The sequence below is a fragment of the Silurus meridionalis genome, chromosome 1, assembly GCF_014805685.1.
Source record: "Silurus meridionalis isolate SWU-2019-XX chromosome 1, ASM1480568v1, whole genome shotgun sequence".
Taxonomy (NCBI): Eukaryota; Metazoa; Chordata; class Actinopteri; order Siluriformes; family Siluridae; genus Silurus; species Silurus meridionalis.
The window spans coordinates 16,549,269-16,563,358 of record NC_060884.1 but is presented as its reverse complement, the minus strand read 5'-3'; positions in this window follow the sequence as shown (position 1 = coordinate 16,563,358).

The following is a 14,090-nucleotide window of genomic DNA, read 5'->3' as shown; positions in this document are numbered from 1 at the left end:
TAAGGCTTATTTTCCATACTTCAACACCATGTAACTCATATTAAAAGTAGGCCAAACAAGTCTTTCAAGCAAGACAAAGAAAAAAGCAATCTTTTAAACACATCTCTTTAATTATCAAATAGATGTACTGTTTTATGTAACAATGTAAACAAACTATTAGATAAAAAAAGCGAAATAAAAACTTTACCTTGGCAACACCGGGGTTTGAACCAACAACCTTGGGGGGACCTGCTGATCGGTAAAGCAACACCTTAACCGCTGAGCTATCTCTAGGTACTAGGGCAAGCAGTCAATAAGTCTAATGAACCAACATGGCTTCTTTTCCATACTTCAACACCATGTAACTCATATTAAAAGTAGGCCAAACAAGACTTCAAAAAAGAATAAAAAAAAAAAAAAATCTTTTAAACACATCTCTTTAATTATCAAATAGATGTACAGTTTCATGTAACAATGTAAACAAACTATTAGATAAAAAAAAAGCGTAATAAAATTAACCTTGGCAACATCAGGGTTTGAACCCACAACGTTGTGGGGACCTGCTGATCGGTAAAACAAAACCTTATCCACCAAGCTATCTCTAGGTTCTAGTGCAAGCAGTCAATAAGCCTAATGAACCAATAAGGCTTATTTTCCATACTTCAACACCATGTAACTCATATTAAAAGTAGGCCAAACAAGTCTTTCAAGCAAGACAAAGAAAAAAGCAATCTTTTAAACACATCTCTTTAATTATCAAATAGATGTACTGTTTTATGTAACAATGTAAACAAACTATTAGATAAAAAAGCGAAATAAAAATTAACCTTGGCGACACGGGTTTGAACCAACAACCTTGGGGGACCTGCTGATCGGTAAAGCAACACCTTAACCGCTGAGCTATCTCTAGGTACTAGGGCAAGCAGTCAATAAGTCTAATGAACCAACATGGCTTCTTTTCCATACTTCAACACCATGTAACTCATATTAAAAGTAGGCCAAACAAGACTTCAAAAAAGAATAAAAAAAAAAAAAAATCTTTTAAACACATCTCTTTAATTATCAAATAGATGTACAGTTTCATGTAACAATGTAAACAAACTATTAGATAAAAAAAAAGCGTAATAAAAATTAACCTTGGCAACATCAGGGTTTGAACCCACAACTTTGTGGGGACCTGCTGATCAGTAAACCAACAGCTTACCCACTGAGCTATCTCTAGGTACTATTACTACCAGTCAATAAGCCTAATGAACCAATAAGGCTTATTTTCCATACTTCAACACCATGTAACTCATTAAAAGTAGGCCAAACAAGACTTCAAAAAAGACAAAAAAAATATATCTTTTAAACACATCTCTTTAATTATCAAATAGATGTACAGTTTCATGTAACAATGTAAACAAACTATTAGATAAAAAAAAAGCGTAATAAAAATTAACCTTGGCAACATCAGGGTTTGAACCCACAACTTTGTGGGGACCTGCTGATCAGTAAACCAACAGATTACCCACTGAGCTATCTCTAGGTACTATTACTGCCAGTCAATAAGCCTAATGAACCAATAAGGCTTATTTTCCATACTTCAACACCATGTAACTCATTAAAAGTAGGCCAAACAAGACTTCAAAAAAGACAAAAAAAATATATCTTTTAAACACATCTCTTTAATTATCAAATAGATGTACAGTTTCATGTAACAATGTAAACCAACTATTAGTTAAAAAAAGCGAAATAAAAAATTAACCCTGGCAACACCAGGGTTTGAACCAACAAACTTGTGGGGACCTGCTGATCGGTAAACCAACACCTTACCCAACGAGCTATCTCTAGGTTCTAGTGCAAGCAGTCAATAAGCCTAATAAAGCAACATGGCTTCTTTTCCATACTTCAACACCATGTAACTCATATTAAAAGTATGCCAAACAAGACTTCAAGCAAGACAAAGAAAAAAGCAATCTTTTAAACACATCTCTTTAATTATCAAATAGATGTACAGTTTCATGTAACAATGTAAACCAACTATTTGTTAAAAAAAGCGAAATAAAAAATTAACCCTGGCAACACCAGGGTTTGAACCAACAAACTTGTGGGGACCTGCTGATCGGTAAACCAACACCTTACCCAACGAGCTATCTCTAGGTACTAGTGCAAGCAGTCAATAAGCCTAATGAACCAATAATGCTTCTTTTTCATACTTCAACACCATGTAATTCATATTAAAAGTAGGCCAAACAAGACTTTCAAGCAAGACAAAGAAAAAAGCAATCTTTTAAACACATCTCTTTAATTATCAAATAGATGTACAGTTTCATGTAACAATGTAAACAAAATATTAGATAGAAAAAGCTAAATAAAAACTTTACCTTGGCAACACCAGGGTTTGAACCAACAACATTGTGGGGACCTGCTAATCCGTAAACCAACACCTTACCCACTGAGCTATAGTAGGCAATAAGCCTTATGAACCAACATGGCTTCTTTTCCATACTTCAACACCATGTAACTCATATTAAAAGTAGGCCAAACAAGTCTTTCAAGCAAGACAAAGAAAAAAGCAATCTGTTAAACACATCTCTTTGATTATCAAAAAGATGTACAGTTTTATGTAACAAAGTAAACAAACTATTAGATAAAAAAAAAGCGTAATTAAAACTTCACCTTGGCAACACCAGGGTTTGAACCCACAAACTTGTGGGGACCTGCTGATCGATAAACCAACAACTTACCCACTGAGCTATCCGAATGTATTAGTGCATGCAGTCAATAAGCCTAATGAACTAATATGGCTTCTTTTCCATACTTCAACACCATGTAACTCATATTAAAAGTAGGCCACACAAGTCTTCAAAAAAGACCAAGAAAAAAGCAATCTTTTAAACACATCTCTTCAATTATGCTTTTTTTTGTCTTATTTAAAGACTTGTTTGGCCTACTTGTATTATGAGTTACATGGTGTTGAAGTATGGAATAGAAGCGATGCTAGTTCATTAGGCTTATTGCCTGCTTTCCCAAGTCAGATCTGTTACCTCAGTGGGTAGGGTGTTGATTTACCGATCAGCAGGTCCCCACATGGTTTTGGGTTTAAGCCCATGCATTGCCAAGGCAAAATTTTTATTTCTCTTGTAAAATCTAATAGTTTGTCTACTTTGTGACATTCAACTGTAAATCTATTTGTTAATTAAAGAGACCTGTTTAAAAAGATTGCTTTTTTCTTTGTCTTTTTTAAAAGACTTGTTTGGCCTAATTTTAATATGAGTTACAAGGTGTTGAAGTGTGGAATAGAAACCATGTTGGTTCATTATGCTTATTGACTGCTTGTAGCAGTCAGATTTGATAGCTCATTAGGTAAGGTGTAGGTTAAATTGTACATCTATTTGTTTATTAAAGTTCTAAGTTAAAGAAATTTTAATCTATTTGTTACCGTAATTTCAGCTCAGAACACAGGTGAAGTGCGTTTTTTTCATGCCCGGTTGTTTTTAGCGTGATGAATGATTCGCATTTCCTGTTGACAGTCCGAGTGAGAGGCAGGTCAAACGTTAGAGGAACCTTATTCATATTTATGATGTGGTGCAGCCCGATTCAGTAGGAGCGCACCCGATTTAATATAAATAAATTCATTGGTTCACCTTAACCCGTTCGGCAATTTTATTGGTCTAATGTTATGGGGCTCAGTTTTTTGGCATGAAGCTTGTGAAACCGGAAAAACCCAGGAAAAATCCACAAATTAGCCGATTCATTGTTTAAGCTGCGGGGTTCAAAGCGTGGTAAAAAAGTAGCGGCTTATAGTCCGGAATATACGGTAATTGAGAAGACCTGTTTAAAAGATTGCTTTATTTCTTTTTCTTTTTTGAAAGACTTGTTTGGCCTAGTTTTAATCGGAGATACACGGTGTTGAAGTGTGAAATAGAAACCATGTTGGTTCATTAGGCTTATTGACTGCTTGTAGAAGTCAGATCTGATAGCTTTATTTGCTTTTAATATGAGTTACATGGTGTTGAAGTATAGAAAAGAAGCTATGTTGGTTCATTAGGCCTATTGACTGCTTGCACAAGTGGAAAGTGATAGCTCATTTTGGTTAAGGTGTTGGATTACCGATCAGCAGGTCCCCACAAGGTTTGGGGTTCAAGGTTATAGTTCATTGGTGGGCAGTGGAACCAAAGAATCCTGTTCATTGAACACAGACACTGAACAGTCTTCTAAATCTGACAAACATGACAGTGGAGAATCATCTTCACCTGTTAATTCAAATGTAAAGGTCATGATGCTGAAGAAGAAAATGGATGGTGGAATCAGTTCACAGTGTGACTGGCTTGAATAAGGAGACAAGCACTTACAAAACACCATCTTTAGCACTGAAGCTTGGGCACAACCTCAAGAAGATGGCAAACATTATTGAATGTGAGGCGATGATGTCAGGTGATAAGAACACCCTCAACAATGTGCAAGCCTAAATGAAGCGAAACTAAATGGAGTGAGTGTGTCCCATCCCAGGCCCTCCGAAATTTGAGCAAGGCAAAGTGGAACTCTCTGCAACTTCTTCCCTTTGCTGAAGATGTGAAAAAAATGCATCAGTATTTTGACAGACAGAGTAACGAGAGCCAAACTAAACTTGAAAAAAATTCAAGTAACAATCACTGGGCAGAAGTTACAAAAGTGACACTCTGTCAGGTGATTGTGTTCAATCGTAGAAGGGAAGGAGAGGTATCCAAGCTGTCCTTTACTGCCTTTACACTGAGGGACACCTCACTGACTCATCCAGATGTAGCATTAGCTCTGACAAACCTTGAAAAGAAACTGTGTAAGCACTTTCAGAGAATTGAGATAAAAGGCAAACGTGAACAAAAAGTCCCCGTTGTTCTCACTTTTTTCTCTGTGGTTGCTGTGTTTACTAGAGAGAGTACTGATGGATCAGACTCTAAAAACGAAAAAGAAAACAATGCTTCACCTCCACCCTCAAATTCTTTAGGTATGTAGTCAGCTAATATAGGGAATTATGGGAAAGCAAGAGGCGAAATGATATGATATCTTATGTCATGTTTATCACAATTACTAATTACTTTCTTTTTATTCAGGATCTTCACAAAACCCACGGAAAAAGTGGTTACAGAGGAGATCCAGGCTGTAGAAAAGACTCTAATGGACTACATCAGTTCTAGCAAGGTTCCTGGTAAAAGCCAGTGCATGGAGTGCATTGAAAAATACCCAGCAGCACTTCAAGGGGAGGTTGGAATGCAGTCAAATTTTATGTAAAAAATCGCATTGATTCCATGAAGCGAAAAATGTAAAGGTGAAAAGCCTTTAATGGATGTTTTTTTTTTTTTTCATATGTTTGTTAAAGGCAACATGTTAATAAATATTTTAGTTTAAGTTGCTGACAAATAAATGTTAAAGAGATTCAAGATGTCACAGACTCTTTTTTTTGTGGAATTGCCCAAATGTCCAAACTTTTCAGGTGGTTGTTAATCACGGTTGTACATCAAATATCTTTTACTTCTACCTAATATTTATATAGATATATTATATAGCAATATATCTTGCAATACGGTTGATCACATGCATGTTCAGTTTTGAATTAAATAGATTCAAGTATGCACAGATCATTATTTATTTTAGACCATGATGGTTTAAATAAACATAAACATTCAGACTCTCAGAATTGAAGAGAATTGAATGTGTTAAACAAGAAGTGAGGTAAGGCTTTTTTACTGTTTACTTTCTTAGAAATTGTCTATTCAAATACAAGAGATGATGAAAAATATTAATAATAATAAATAAAAACAGTTAAATTCTCCCTTCTGAACAACACTTTATGTCAAGTCAAGTCAAGTCAAGAGTCTTTTATTGTCATTTCTACTATACACAGTGGTACACAGTACACAGTAAAAACGAGACAATGTTCCTCCTGAACCCTGGTGCTACACTAAACAACAAAATAGAGCTACAACACAATACAAGCTACATAAAGTGCATTGAGTGCAACCTAGTGCAGACAAAAAACAGTACAGACAGACAGTGCAGACAGACAACACAAGACAAGACAGCATACCCAATATACTGTAGCGCCGACCAGTAAACCTACTGTATACTTTGATTATACAATACTGTGCGAGGAGAACTGTAAAAACTATACCCGGGAGAGAATATAAACAGACACAATGTAGTGCAAAAAACAGCAGCAGTCAAGAGGTGCAAAAGACAGCATGGAAACAGTGAAGTATAATACAGTCAAAAAGGTGGGAAAAAACAGCATGTAAACATTGTAATACAGTGAAAGGTGCAAAAAACAGCAGGTAAACAGTGTGGTACGGTCGAGTAAAAATAATAATAAATAAATGATGGTGGAATGGATTGAGATGAGTAATGAGTGTGTGTTAAGTGTTAAGTCCAGGTTGTACAGTTCGGTAACATGCATTTGAGTGTGTGTGTGTGTGTGTGTGTGTGCGTGTGTGTGTGTGTGTGTGTGTGTGTGTGTGTGTGTGTGTGTTCCCTTTTAGGTTTGTGTATTGAGGAGCCTGATGGCTTGCAGGAAAAAACTGTTGCACAGTCTTGATGTGGCGGCCCGAATGCTTTGGAACTGCTTTCCTGATGGCAGGAGGGTAATAAGTATGTGTGACGGGTGTGTGTGGTCATCCACAATGCTGTTTGCCTTGCGGTGCATAATAGAGGGGAGAGAGACTCCGATGATCTTTTCAGCTGTCCTCAATATCCTCTGTAGGGTCTTGCGATCCGAGACGGTGCAGTTTTCAAACCAGGCAGTGATGCAGCTGCTCAAGATGCTCTCAATGGTCCCTCTGTAGAACGTGGTCAGGATGGGGGGAAGGAAGATGGGCTTTCCTCAGCCTTCTCAGGAATTAGTGACACTGCTGGGCTTTTTTGTTGATGGAGCTGGTGTTGAGTGACCAGATGAGGTTGCCCACCAGATGAACACCAAGGAATTTGGTGCTCTTGAAGATCTCCACTGAGGATCCATCAATAATCAATGGAGATTGGTCGCTCTGTGCTCTCCTGAAGTCCACAACCATCTCTTTGGTTTTGTCAACGTTCAGAGACAGGTTGTTTGCTCCACACCAGGCAGTTAACCGTTGCACCTCCTCTCTGGATGATTGTGTTGAATGCTGAGCTGAAGTCAATGAACAGCATTCGTACATATGAGTCCTTGTTGTCCAGGTGGGTGAGGGCAAATAGAGGGTTGTGGAGATGGCATTGTCCGTGGAACGGTTTGGACGATACGCAAACTCCATGGGGTCCAGGGAGGGGGGAAGCTGGGTTTTAATGTGCCTCATGACGAGCCTCTCAAAGCACTTCATCACGGTGGGTGTGAGCGCGACAGGATGATAGTCATTGAGGCAGGAGACAGTAGACTTCTTCGGCACGGGAACAATGGTCCTTGTCTTGAGGCACGTGGGACCATCGTTGCTGCTCAGGGAGATATTGAAGATGTCAATAAAGACATCCGCTAGCTGTTCTGCACATTACCTGAGCACTCTGCCAGGAATGTTGTCAGGTCCAGCAGACTTCCGTGGGTTAACTCTGCATAGAGTTTTCCTTACCTCAGCTGTGGTTAGACAAAGCACCTGGTCGGTGGGAGGAGGGGTGGTCTTCCTCGCCTTCACGTTGTTCTGTACCTCAAATTGGGCGTAGTAATCATTCAGGGAATCTGGAAGGGAGGTGTCATGGTCACAAGTCAAGTCAAGTCAAGTTTATTTCTATAGTGCTTTTGACAACAGACATTGTCTCAAAGCAGCTTTACAGAAATTAACAGTCAAGGTGAACGGTGTGCATTTATCCCTGATGAGAAAGCCGTGGCGACTGTGGCAAGGAAAAACTCCCTTAGATGTTATGAGGAAGAAACCTTGAGAGGAACCATACTCAAAAGGGGAACCCATCCTCATTTGGGTGACATCAAGAGTTTGATCATACATTTTCAACAATACAGAACACTGGAGAGTGAGAACTAACATGGGTACTGGAGTATAAGATTATAAGTAATGTTCTTTCTACAGTCCTATACAGTCTTATTGGTTATAAAACTAGGGGCTACTGAGCTCAACATTTGTGATCCAGCATTTGTGACATTTGTGATCCAGCACCAGCTTCTCCATGCCAGAGCCTTTAAACACTCCAGAAGGTTCAATGTCAAAACTCCACACATGTAGTGGGATCCAATTGGCACTGGTACGTCTCTAGATGGTTCGGGATGTTTGCGAGTACGGCATCTACTTTTTCAAAAGGTCCATTACTTCATGAGGTGGGACGTGAATGGAGCTGGCCAAACCTTAGGATGCCTCGGGATGGGGAGAGAAAGAGAAGCAGTGGAGAGAAATTAGTAGCTGCTGTTCATGATATTAACAGCACAAGTTGATAATGTGCATGTGATTAAATGTTCTGGAGCACAAGGTTATAATGTGAGACGTATGTTATGTGTAGGCTTTGCTAAAAAGATACGTTTTTAATCTACACTTAAACTGGAAGAGTGTGTCTGAGCCCCGAACACTGTCAGGAAGACTATTCCAAAGCCTTTAGTGGACTTTGCTATTCTAGGAACTACTAGAATTCCAGAGTCTTGAGATCTCAGGGAGCGTGACGGATTGTAGAGTGTTAAAAGACTGGATAGATACATGGGAGCCAAACCATTAAGGGCTTAATAGTTAAGGGCTTAAGAAGCAGTAGTTTGTAGTCGATTCGAAACTTGACAGGTAGCCAGTGTAGGGACGATAAGATTGGGGGTATATGATCATATTTTCTTGACCTTGTAAGAACTCTGGCTGCCGCATTCTGAACTAACTGAAGCTTGTATATTAATGATGCAGGACGTCCACCTAGTAATGCATTACAATAGTCTATTCTGGAGGTCATGAATGCATGGACAAGCTTCTCTGCATCAGATATAGACAACATGTTTCTTAGCTTAGAAATATTTCTAAGGTGAAAGAAGGCTGTTTTTGTAACTTGGTTGATGTGATTTTTGAAAGACAAGTTGCTGTCTAAAATAACTCCTAGGTCTTTTACCGTTGAGCTAGTAGTTACAGAACATCCGTCTAAATGCAGGTTGAGATGCTGGAGCTTCTGTTTACTGGTTTTTGGGCAGATGAGCTTATCAGAATTGAATAGTAGAAAGTTATGGGTCATTCAATCTCTTATTTCTTTAACACACTCAGTTATCTGAGCTAATTGAGCTGTATTGCCTGGTTTTGATGAGATATATAGCTGGGTATCATCAGCATAACAATGGAAGCTAATTCCATGCCTTCTAATAATATTTCCTAAGGGAAATATTACGTGAAAACAAGTAGGTGAAACAAGTAGGTGATATTGTCTTGTAGTTTGTGATTGCCTGGATGCCCTGCCACATGCGCCGGGTGTCTCCGCTGTTCTGGAAGTGGTTGTGGATTTTCTTTGCATGTGCATGCTTCGCCTCTCTGATGGCATGAGACAGTTTGGCCCTTGCTGTTCTTAAGGCCATCTTGTCCCCTGTTCTGAAGGCAGAGTCTTTCAAGAGTCTTTGTGTGTGTGTGTGTGTGTGTGTGATCATCATATTTTTAAGACTGAATTGATGATTGTATTTTTATTCTTTGCTGTAGAGTTTTAAATAGCTCTTGTTTCCCAGTCTGAATGAAAAAAGAGAGAAGTCTACTGTTAAGTTCACAAGCAATATGCAGGTGTGTTGTTGCAACGTTGCGATTAACAACTAGATGTCAGCATAAGACACTTTGATAGTGAGACCTGACATCTGTAATCCAGTAACACGAGAGCTTGAAAGCAGTGGATGCTACAACATACAAAAATAAATAAATAAATAAATAAATAAATAAATAAATAAAAAGTAAAAAAATTAGTTCTATAAAACAGCATCTACAATAATCTGTGACATTTGAGATTAAATTGAGACATTTAAGAGTATGTGATTATATGCAAGTTGCTTCAAAATTAAAATTAGAATTCACTTAAATTCACTTTTCTTATTTCCTAAAACATAAAAGAATGAATAAAAAATATATTCATTACTATTTTACTATTACTATTTTAAAAACTAAAATAAAGAAAGGGACGTGTTTATACATACAGTTGACACTGTAGTATATTGGTATATATAATGACATTACAATAATTAGTTCAATGTGCCTGAAGGAGCTGGAATCGTTCACATAATTAATAGAAGTAATAATAATAATAATAATAATACCCTCTTTGAATTCAATGGTTTTAGGACAATAAAAATCATCTGATCTGTATCAGATCTTGGAAAAAAAAAAAAAAAACTCAGATGAACAACACCACATCATGTATTATACCCGTGTCATTTTCTATTTTTACAAAAGTCAAGCCAAAATGGAGAAACCATGTGTGAAAAGACTAAGTACACCATTACTGCTTTCATGTAAATTAAGAATATTAATTACACCCAGGTGCTGCAAATGTCCTTCATTACCAGTCTGCCCAGGAGTAGACATGTCAGCCAATTTACCCGAGGGTCAGACCATGCAATGTTCAGAGAAATTGCAAAAAGTCCAAGAGTTGCATATCAGACTCTACTGACCTCAGTTCATAACAGCACATTTTGAAAAAGACTGGACAACTATTGTTTGTTTGAAAGGGTTGCCAGGAGAAAGAGTCTTTTCATTAAAAAGAACATGGCAGAATGGTTTAGGTTTGTAAAGTTGCATTTGAACAAACCAAACATTTCTGGAACAATGTTCTTTGGACATGCAAGACCAGGGTAAAGATGTTGAGCCATAATGACAATTGCCATGTTGGGCAAAACTCAAACACAGCATATCAGCACAGATAACTCATTCCAACTGTCAAACATGGTGGTTAAGGGGGTGATGATTTGATTTTAGAGTCAAATATAAGGCTATTTGTCTGGCTGCTTGAACTTGGCAAAAAAAAAAAAAAAGAAAATGGGTCATGATACAGGACAAATACCCAAAGCACACCAACTGAAAAAGATCAGAATCAAGGTGTTGCAATCGCCCAGGACCTTAAAAGAGCCTCGCAATAACAAATTCCCACACTCTTCAATAAACTGAAGCAACATTGTAAAGAGAAGTAAGCCAATTTCGCACTCAATTTCATACATACAATGATTACTTAACATTATTGCTGCTAAAGGTGTTCATGCTCGTTCCATGTTGGGTTTATCTAATTTTGAGACATGCTATGAACGAGATGGTCCTGATGTGTAAAACCATAGGATTTAAAGAGTGGGTTTATTTTTCACTTGATTGTATAATGACACTTCTACATTGTTCTGAGAATCCTTCAAAGCCTGCAATATATATGACATTTTTATATCACCTCATAGAAATATTAATATTTTGAGGTCAGAAAGCCGCAAATTTGTAACACTGTTACAGACCTAGACCTAGATAAAAAAATAATAATTTGACAAGTGCACTAGGTGAGCACAGAATAAAGTTTATCCACCTTAAACAAATAACCCCCCCAAGCAGCTCCTGATTAATTAAGATGATGAAAGGTTTCAATCATCCAGGTTATTCACTTGGGTTTTAACCCTCTTATATTTAATATATTTATATGTTCTTACCAAATGAATCTTCTGATTACCATCAAGTAGGGATATTCAAGAATATTTAAGAAGTTATCCTTCTTGTTGCCAAGCCAACCTACCACATCTGAGGTTCTTCAGCAGCAGCTGGTCCCACCAGCTGAACATAGGTTCTATCATAGCCCAGTTTAAACATAAAAGGCTGGTATTTTCTAGTTTACCAACATTGACTGACATTGATTGCTTCACTAAGCACTTTATTAAGGAACACTATGCTAATACAGAGTTGGGCCTGCATTTGCTCAGTTCTTTGGTAAATTTTATCATAGAATTTCCTCCACAAGATTTTGGAAATATTCCTTTGAGATTCCGGTCGATGATAAAAAAACATTTATGTGCACTTTCATTCTGCAAATCTCTCGGAAAACACTGACATGCTTATGAATCCAGTTCTATTTGACTTACTTTGTGACATGGTGCCTTTTCATGCTTAAAGTTGCCATTAGAATATGGTTAAATTGTGGAAATGAAAGGATGCACATTGTCGGCAGCAATAATAAATAGGCATTGGCAATCTGGTGATAAACCCAAAAGAGTGTCAGGAAAAAATTCCCCATACCATTACACAACCTTCACCAGCCTAGACTGTTGACTGAAGGCAGATGAGACACATTGATTTAGACTATCTGTGGCAAATTCTAATCTTACCATCTTTGTACCTCAGTAGAAATCCATTAGGCTTAAGTCCATTAGCCTAAGCTACATTTTCCCTCTTTTCAGCTGTCTAGTTTTGGTGAGCTTGTGCCCATTGTCCATTCTCAGAAGTGGAACCAGACAGTCTTCTGCCTTTGTAGCTCAAAATATGATGTGTTGTGCGTTCTGAGGTGCTTTTCTATTCACAACAATTTCACAATTATTATATAAGTTACTATAACACATTAAATAGATTATATGGCTTTAAGGAGAGGAATGTGGAAGGTCAGATCATGGTAGATTTTGCTAAAAGAATGGAAACGGCTGTGGTGAATACATATTTTAAGAAGGAGGATCATAGCGTGACATATAAGAGTGGAGGAAGGTGCACACGGGTGGACTATATTCTTTGTAGGAGATGCAACCTGAAGGAGATTGGAGACTTTTGACAGGGGACAACTAGACCTTTAGAGGTGAAGAAGAAGAAGAGGAGGAAAGTGAGGACTGAAAGAAGAATAAGATGGTGGAAAATAAAGGTGGAAGACTGTAGTGTGAGGTTCAGGCAAGAGGTCAGACAGGGGCTGATAAGGTAAACAGCTAGAAAGGTACTTGGTGTGACATCTGGAAATAGAAAAGAAGACAAAGAGACGTGGTGGTGGAATGAGGAAGTTCAGGAAAGCATAAGGGGAAAGAAAAACAGACAGGACAGAATTGGGATCGGCAGAGAGATGAGAAAAGTATGGTTTCATACCACAGACACATTATTTGATTTGAGAATGTTGATAGAGAAGTATAAAGAAGGTCAGAAGGAGCTGCATTGTGTGTTTGTGGATTTAGAGAAAGTGTATGATAGGGTGCTGAGAGACGAGTTTTATTGTATGAGGAAGTCAGGTGTGTCAGAGAAGACTGGTGGTGTAGGACATGTATGAGGACAGTGTGACAGCAGTGAAGTGTGCAGTAGAAACGACAGACTGGTTAAGGTGGAGGTTGGACTGCATCAAGGATCAGCTCTGAGCCCTTTCCTGTATGCAGTGGTGATGGACAGGTGGATGGATGAGGTCAGACAGGAGTCTCTGTGGACTATGATGTTTGCAGATGATATTGTGATTTGTATTGAAAGTAGGGAGCAGGTGGAGGTATGCACTGGTACATGTGTGTGAATGAAAGGGAGGGCAGAGGAGTGGTGTGGTTGCAGGGAGAAGAGGTGGTGAAGGTGGAGGAGTTTACGTACCTGGGATCAACAGTGCAAAATAATGAAGAGTGTGTTAGAAAAGCTAAGAAAAGAGTGCAGGCAGGGTTTAGTGGGTGGAGAAGAGTGGCAGGAGTGATCTGTGATAGAAGGGTATCTGAAAGAGTGAAAGGGAAAGTTTATAGGACTGTAGTGAGACCTGCTATGTTGTATGGTTTAGAGACAGTGGCATTGACTAAAAGACAGGAGGTGGAGCTAGAGGTAGCAGAGCTGAAGATTTTGAGGTTTTTATTGGGAGTGACGAGGATGGACAGGACTAGAAATGTGTTAATTAGAGGGATATGTAGGTTTTGGAGACAAAGTGAGAGAGACGCGATTGAGATGGTTTGGACATGTGCAGAAGAGGCACATGGGGTATATCGGTAGGAGAGGTTTATGGATGTGGCAAGGGAAGACATGCAGGTAGTTGGTTTAAAAAAGGCATATGTAGAGGACAGGGGGGTATGGAGACAAATGATCCGATGATAGTGGGAGCAGCCAAAAGAAGAAGAAGAAGATGTTTATTGATAAATCCAGGAGGTATATAAAAATATGGGATGTGCTGTTCGAAACAATTTATTTTTGGGTGCTCAGGCCACTTCATTTTGAAGTAAAAGTCAAGATTAATGGTCTTGTGGTATTAAGAGAGGGTGCTTTACTGAACCATGAGTGGTGAAA